Source organism: Aythya ferina, assembly GCF_964211825.1.
Source record: "Aythya ferina genome assembly, chromosome: 5".
Classification (NCBI taxonomy): domain Eukaryota; kingdom Metazoa; phylum Chordata; class Aves; order Anseriformes; family Anatidae; genus Aythya; species Aythya ferina.
Window position 1 is genome coordinate 54,285,214 of NC_140301.1, and position 7,890 is coordinate 54,293,103.

The following is a 7,890-nucleotide window of genomic DNA, read 5'->3' on the forward strand; positions in this document are numbered from 1 at the left end:
TTTCATGCAAACATACACAGAAGTCTTCTAGCACTGTCTGAAGCTGCTCTGCAGCCAGGAAATCCACTGGGTCTGTTGATTAAGCCTCCGTGATATTTCCAGTTTCTCTGTAATTGTTTTCTAATGAAATTTTCAAATCCAAGTATAATCAGGAGATTAGACCATAGAGAGTTCACAGTTGGGCTTCTCATTTTGATTTTTCCTTTCCTAAATCAGTAACTATCTTCTAGGCAGAGATGATAAGATAATTTTGTGTATATAAAGACATCTAAAACCCAGGTGGCAATATCTTTTACCTTCAGGATTCAGCGCTAACATCATTTTACGCAACTCTCCATTTTGAAGTGTTGTTTTTGCCCCCGAAATTATTGTTGCTGTCTGATCAGATTTGCCTGTTAGTATGTCTTTTTGTGGTTTAGTAAGTGGCTGAGGGGTTGTGATGTAGTTATCCCTGCCAGAATTTCCCTGTGCTTCTGCGTGTGCATTTTAGAGGACTGCTGTGCAGTGCAATGCGTGCCGTGAATTTAGCGAGGTGCTCACATTCCCAGGCACTGCTGGCACTCTGTGACATTCTTTGCTTTCTGCTGTGCCTCCGGCCCAGAAAACTGAAACAAAGAGGAGCTAAAAAGATTACATAAAGCAAAGAGAAGATGGGATGTGTGACAAAACGAAAATAGGTGTAAACAGGGAGGTGGGTATAAATAGCAAGCTGAGAAACGCGCGAGCCCAGCTGCTGCACATCGCAGAAAGGTCGGCCCCGCTCCTGGGCCTGTCCTGCAGCCCTGCTCGGGTGCCGTGACCAGGACAGGATGGCTGAGCAGCAGCCAGCATTGACACGAATAGCGTGTTTGGAGCACACATGCCTTTTTTTTTTTTTTTTTTTTTTAATTTATTTATTGCAGAAACACTCACTCGGGCTCCTTTCAACATTTTCCCACAGCCCGGTGCTGCATGCCATGGTCCTGCGAGCTCTCAAGAGCACACCCACCTTGCAGGCATCTCCTGGGGTGCCAATAACATGGGTGGAAATTTCATTTCATAAATGATACGGGGAGGTTTACTGGCTCCAGTCAGAGGGCAGGAGGAAAGGTCTGTGTTTGGTGGGTTATGCAGGGGCTGGGATTTTGTGCGAGTAACAAAACATCCCAGAGTTTTATAGCTTGTGAAAAGAAGTGTTTCAGGAGACAGGTAAAATACCCAGGCTCAAACCAGTCTCCGGGGCTCTGGCAGGAGAGCTGTGGTGGATTTCACTGCAGTGCTTCAGGACATTGCTCAGGGCCGGGTGCATGTGGTGCACAGAGACTGGAGCTCTGACCCCACCATTGCCTTTCCAGGCTTTGCTTGCCAGCAGGTCAGCAATAAGTACAAGTATTCCCTGGGACAGGCTGCTCTTGCGACTTGTGCTTCATCAAGCAGGAAAAAAAATAATAATAATAAAAAAAAAGAAGCACATTTTGGCCGGAGTTCAAGCACCTTCTTCTGTTGCCCTTGTGATAAGTGTCAGATAAGAGTTCAGGGTATTTGGTTGCTTGTATGGAATAAAAGCGTGTTTTCTTCAGTTGCTGCTGGCAGCTGTGGGCTCCCTGAGGGTGCCGGCCTCTTGTTCCCAGAGCCTGGTCTGATCTTGGTAAGTAAGACAAGGTTGTTCTGTGTGGGTTGGAGTTTGTCTGACATCAGAGGTGAGCTTCCAGGCTTCCTGCCTCTGGTGTGCTCTGGTGGCTATGCCACAGAAAACATTTGGGGTAAGCTGAGTGCTTCCTCCAAGGGGCTGGGGCTTCATGGGAGGAGCATGGGGTGCTGGCACAAGCCCACAGCAGCTGATAGACCACTGCCATGGTCCCTGGGTGGAGGTTAAGGACAGCTGTGGCTTTAGCACCATCATTAGCTTTCAGAGTTGACACTGGAGATGGCACTGGTTCTTGGGTATTTAAGTGGTGCTTTCCAAGTCTAGGTGTCTGCAGACTGTATTTTTTAGTAAGGATGGCACTGTGGGGAGAGGTGAGGCCCAGCTCTGTGGCTCTGAGGGGTTGAACCAGGCTCTGCAGGGGCACGGAGCTGCCTCCACGCTGCCCAGCTGCTCTCGTGGGGTTTTCTGCTGGCTCCACCCTGCCTCGCGTTGTGGACAGCTTCCCAAAGCTGGAGTCTAAATTTACTTCCTTTCTGCAGAGGCCTGTTAGTCATCTCCCACTCATAAACAAACATTTTAAAGACACCAGGGAAGCCGAGCCATGAAGAGGACAATGCTTTGCTGGTTTTCAAGTAACTAATTCATCAGCAGGCTCCGCGGGAGTTGTGCAATAGCCCAGCCACTAAAGAATCGAAACCACCCCCTACTTGTGAGGCAAACAGGCTTCTTGCATGGACAGAGCCTTTCGTCTTCAGCTCGACTCTCACATTCCTTTAAAAGCATTGTAGATGAGATGGTTTGTTCTTTTTTTTTTTTTTTTATTGATTGATTGATTTGATTGATTGTTTTCCTTTCCTTTGCAGGTTTGTCTTGCTGCTTTTTTGCTGACCAGCCCATGGTGTCTTCAGACCCTTCCCTCCCTGTGTGGAGGTCTCCTCAAGTCTCTCTGAGGGCACTTGCGCTGGTAGGACAGCAGAGAAGTGAGGAGTGGTGGTGGCTGCAGACTAAAGGCAAATGATTTTGGGGACAGAGCCTTGCAAAAGGATAAATCCGCTCTCCCCCATTCAATTCCTGTCTTTATTTGGCACTTTCCTGAGTTTCGTTTCTGATTACTCTACCTGGCAGTAGGTGTGGGCTCACAAATTCCCCTTGCAGAGTGGGACGCCTGGGTTGTAGTCACACACTGACGTGCTTCCTGAAAACCCAGTGTGGTGCAGGGCTTTGGAGTGAATTATTGCCAGGCCTCCTGGAGTATTACCAAGCAAAACTGCCCCCGAGTAACAGCACTCTTGCAAATGATCAGCCAGTGCTTTCCTCAAAGAGCCCCTTGGAAGAAAATGTTTGTAGTGCTTAGAGGAGAAAAATTGTTTCATTAAAAAGAAAACAAGCCAAAACCCAAATCAAAATCTCACAAAGAGGGCCAAGTATTACAAAAATAGTGGAAGTGTTTAAACCAAGTCTTTAGCAGTTTATTAGATGTTCTAGTTAATAGATTTATCTTTGTCTCATTAAAAAAAAAAAAAAAATAGAGCCCGGCTTAGTTACGTACCCAAAAGCCAAACATGGTTCCCTTCTGTCCCAACAGGAGCTCCCCTCAGTGTCCATCCCCAGCGGGTCCTCGAGGGGCTCTTCCACCACGCAGTGCCAGTGAACAGGGTCCTCACCCATAGGGACCGCTGCCCCCGCCGCAGCAGCTCTGGGCTCCCCCAGCCCACATTTCTGCCTGGAACCCAGTGCCAGAAATGGCCCCCAGTCATCAGGAGCACCAAGGCAGGCTGGAGGGGGAGAGACCTTGCCAGGAGAGGCCACAGGCAGAGCCGTGTGAAGGCCTCTTGCAGTCTGCTCCTGTAGTCATGCACTGGGTGATGTCGAATACCGGGGTCAGCACCAGTAAATAGCTGCTCTAATTTGCACTCTACTGCAAAATAATCAATTTACTTACCCTGCCCCAAATGTCAGACTCTTTCTGTCTTTTTAATATATTTAGGGATCATTTTCTTAAGCTATCTGAAACCGGGAAAACCAGCAGCTGACTTTAATTAAGTGGGGACCAGGCTATAAATCCCACCACCGGCGTTTCCTCCCCACGGAAGCCAACCTCTGAAGTCTGCTCCAACCTGCCTTGCTGCAGGAGCAAGTGCTTCAGCAGCCAAAGGTTACCCCCTGCAGTAAATCCAAAGCTACTGCAGGTAAGACATGAGCCGGGTTTCATTTATTGGTGTAGATTTCCATGTTTAAAAAAAAAAAAAAAAAAAAAAAAGCAAGGAAAGGCAGCCTGCTGCACTAAAATCCAGAGTAAATTCTACCAGCTTCAGCAAACCCAGGTGGGGTTGGGAATGGCATGAAGGAGCCTGCAGTTAGTGGTGCTTTCTTCCTATCTGGGAGATTTTCCTGGGGTGGTGCTTTAGGCTGAGGGTCTCCCTATAGGGGCTGATTGCACAGGTCAGCTCCAGCCCCTGTCTTGTCCCTCACTAGCAGCCAGGCATGAATGAACTGCCCCAGAAAAGAAATGTGTTGTTGTCTGGGATGTGCTGCTGTGACTGATGTGCTGTACTCAACACACCTTGTGTCACCCTCTGGCTGTATCAGCACCAGGATGGGGTTGAAAGCTGACGTGGTTCCAGGGAGGACCTGGCAGGCTCCTGGAGGAATGTGCTATGGGATGCTAGGTCTGCACCGTGGCCCCAGGAAGACCACAGCTACCACATTACTGGAGGCAGAGAGAGGTTTTTTTGTGATGTCTCTGTGCTCATACAGCCCCATCCTCCATGTGCACCCAGGGCTGATGGATTAGTTCAGCCCCATGTCTCTTGTGCTATCAGGGGCATCTGTACCAGCACCTCCTGGAGAGGTTTGGGCTTGCTCTTGCCAAATTCTGGCACATGTAGCTGGATCTACAGCACAGAGAGATGGCCTTTCCAACTGCAATGTCCTTTTCAGCTTTACCTGTTTGGATCTCTTTCCAAAGGAAAGCTGAGCTCCTGAATGATGTGAAGGCCTCAAGCACAACCTGCACCAAGGTCTGCCCATGCTGCAGAGGCATCTACCCCAGTAGATGCATCTTCCCCATCCTGGGGATGCAGTGGGGCTTGGCCAGCAGCTGGCAGGGGCTCACAAAGAAGTGACTTTGGGGTGTGTTGTGCCCCCCCCCCCCCCCCCCCCCAGCAAGCACATGCAGACCCCCTGAGCTCTCCATTGGCTGCTGGCACTGCCTTCAGCATGACCCAGCCTGTGTTTTCTCATGTGAAATTCAATAAATTCAGCATTTTCAGGAACTTGGCATAATCAGGGTTTTCAATCTTCTCCTTCATTGCCTTCTAATATACCCTCCTAACAATTAACTCTGGGTGTTGGGAGAATGCCAAATACAGGGTAAAAGACTTCGTTTTTCTTTCCCATAATTAAATGTCATGTTCGCTGCTGTCTCTCCCACTCTATTAAGTGGCCACGCATGGTCTAAAATGCTCTTTGGTGAATTAGCATAAGGTCTGTCAGGACCCCACCGATGTTCCCCCCTCCTGCTGGATCTGCTCAGCTCACAAAGGGCAGCGCGAGCAGGCAGAGGGGGCCCTGGAAAGGAGGACGCAGCTTTTTAGTGCACTCCTGGGAAAAAAAAAAAAAAAAAAAAAAAAAAAAAATGCAAAACCTCTCCCTGGTCCCCAGGTGTGCTATGAAAATATGCAAAGCACCCGAATTGAATGTTTCGAGGTGAGTGCTGCTGCTGTACTGTCCAGCCCTGTGGAAAAGGGGTCAGTAGAGATCCCCTTATTGCTAATCAGGGGATCTGTACTTGATTTTAGTGCAGCAGGATGCTCTCCCATACCTATTCACTGCTTTGCCTTCAAAACAAGGAGGCAAAAGCTGTTATGATGCTTTCTCCCTGACCTCCCAGCTGGAAATGAACTGATGGAGCAAGGACAGCAGTGACGGGGTGTCTCCTCACCCTGTGCTCCGTGCCACCACAGCCCTTCTTGTAGGGTCCTTGTCTTGCAGGGGGGTGACAGCCTTTCAAGCATGGTGGCCCAGAATGATCCTGGTTTTCCACCAAATTACAGATTGAGGGGGTTGATGGGAGCAGAAGGTACAACACGTCAAAGAGGGATGTTATTTCTGCTCAACTGTTCTGTCCTTGCCACGTCCTGCAGCAGCCAGCCCTGCTGCTTGCCCTCCAAAGCATTCCTGCAGCCTGCTTTCCTCCCTGTGCTGAGTGACTCACTTAAGCCATTTTGCTAATTCTTTACTTTTCACAACTTCAGTTTCATTAGTAGGTTCAGAAGTAGTCTTTCTGACATGGGACGATGGTTTGTGATCCTCAGGAAGCCAGGAGAAGGCTTGGTGGCAAGAGGGATAGCCAGTGGTGTCACCTGGGATGGGGGCTACGGGTCCCAAACCATCCTTGCTTGGAGATACCTCTGCTCCCACGAGGGGTGACCTTGCTGGGTGGGATGTCCTCACTGTGTTGTTTCCCCACCTCCTCCCACACCCTCTCTTTGCTTTGGATAAACAGCCACAGAAAGGGAGCCTTTGTTTCCAGCAGCATTAGGGGAATGGCTCTTCGTGGTACCAATAACCCTGTTTGCAAACAAGCAGAAAGGCTTGACTACAAACAGGAGGCTCACAATGAATTATTCACTGGCTCTTTTCTCTTCTTTCAGGAAGTTTGCAGTAAAACCAAGGGCCAGAAGCAGTCCGGTCCGTGTGAGATGCACGACCACCTGCACACAAGGAGTCTGAGTTTTTGGCTCTTGGGGTGCTCAGCCCACCCTGGTGATGGGGACCTCCTGCTTTGTGCAAGTCTGTGCCTGGGCCGCAGCACACCTCTGCTGTGTTTGATCACAGTTCACCAATAGATGCAGTTTCTTCATTCTCTGGATGCCTGCTGAAGACCTGGAAATCTGATTTACACAAGTGCCAGGTGCCCGTAGCTTTGACAGATGTTAGCAGGAGCAATGCTCCGAATGCTCAGAGGGCTTCCCAATGACATGCACCCCAATGGCTCAGGTTTTGGGGCCTTCCACTTGGTTCTCTGCCATTAGTGGCTGTTTGGATCCTCTCCTTCAGCTCCCCCAGTCCTCCAGACCGTCCACTCCTTGGGCTGCACTTCCAGCAGAAGCTCCAGTGCTGGCAGAGCGCAGCACTGCGCTGGGAGGTGCTCTGGAGAGAAGCCCATGAGAAAATAACACTGCTCCATCTTCCAGGCAGCACAGCGTGCAGCAAATGGGGCATGGGACCACACACTGCCCACCACAGCATGTGCTGGCCAAGGCATAAATCTGGGGAAAAAGAAAGAAATGGATCACGCAGCCAGAGCCCCGCTGCCTTTCCAGGTGCTGGCTGCGTGCATCCACGCAGCTGTGTCGGGATGTCCTTCTGGGCAGCTCACATGAGTCCAGGGCAAGAAAAAATGATGCTGAGCAAGTACTGTTCAGACTGGTGCATGTTTCTTTCTACTTTTGGCTGAAAACTTGGCTAAGACGCGCATGAAAAGCACTGCTGTTTTTTTGTTTTTTTTTTTTTAAAATTTCAACCTGGCTGTTCAAACTGCCATGAAAAATACGACCGCTCTGTTCTTTTATAACCTCTTGTAAGCCCTCATTTTTAGCCTGAACTCCCCAGAACCCATAAAAGAAATGGGTAGAAATATCATAAAAGTGAACAAAATCCTCAAACACAGCCAGTTCATATTCCGAGTGTCTTATTAAACACTTATTAAACAAAATCCCTCCCCTTACATAAATATGTGATTGTTTATAAATCTGTAACTAATTTTAAGCTATTGGAAACAGCTTTATAGGAGAATGACCCTATAGAAACAACGCTTTAACGTGGGATGCCAGATGACTGTACTGAAGGATGAGAACATAGCAGATGTGAGATACCTATATTTTAATGTATTCAGAAAAGTTTTGCCTAGAAAACTCAGAGGTTTCTAGGAAAAAAAAAAAAAATATATATATATATATATATATGTATGGGTAAAATAGTTAATTTACTCCATGTGTTTGGCTTTAAGTAATACAAGCACCTTTCTCCCAGGTGTGTAGCACCCTGGGGGAGCCAAGCCCTCCGGACAGGCACCAGCTACAAATTTTCCCCCACAGCCTTTCCTTTGGTGGTGGCAATGCCCCAGGCTGCCAAGTGCAGCGTTACAGGGCAACCAGGGACCTGGAGAGGCTGCTTGGAAAGATGATTTACTCGGGTGTGCAGGTTTCTTTACTGATTTATACCACCTGTGGTGAGGGTTGCCCCCTCCTGTTGCTCAC

General features: G+C 48.7%; 2 long non-coding RNA genes across 2 annotated transcripts; both read left to right on the top strand.

The window, feature by feature from the left end:
* Positions 1-1,545: 1,545 nt before the first annotated feature.
* On the top strand, positions 1,546-3,027 carry LOC311437892. Its single transcript, XR_014693785.1, has 2 exons — positions 1,546-1,627; positions 2,491-3,027. It is a non-coding gene; the product is annotated as an uncharacterized lncRNA (long non-coding RNA).
* A 654-nt stretch (positions 3,028-3,681) lies between these two features.
* Positions 3,682-7,172, top strand: LOC311437891. The gene is made up of 2 exons (XR_014693784.1): positions 3,682-3,816; positions 6,283-7,172. It is a non-coding gene; the product is annotated as an uncharacterized lncRNA (long non-coding RNA).
* The last annotated feature ends 718 nt before the right edge of the window (positions 7,173-7,890 follow it).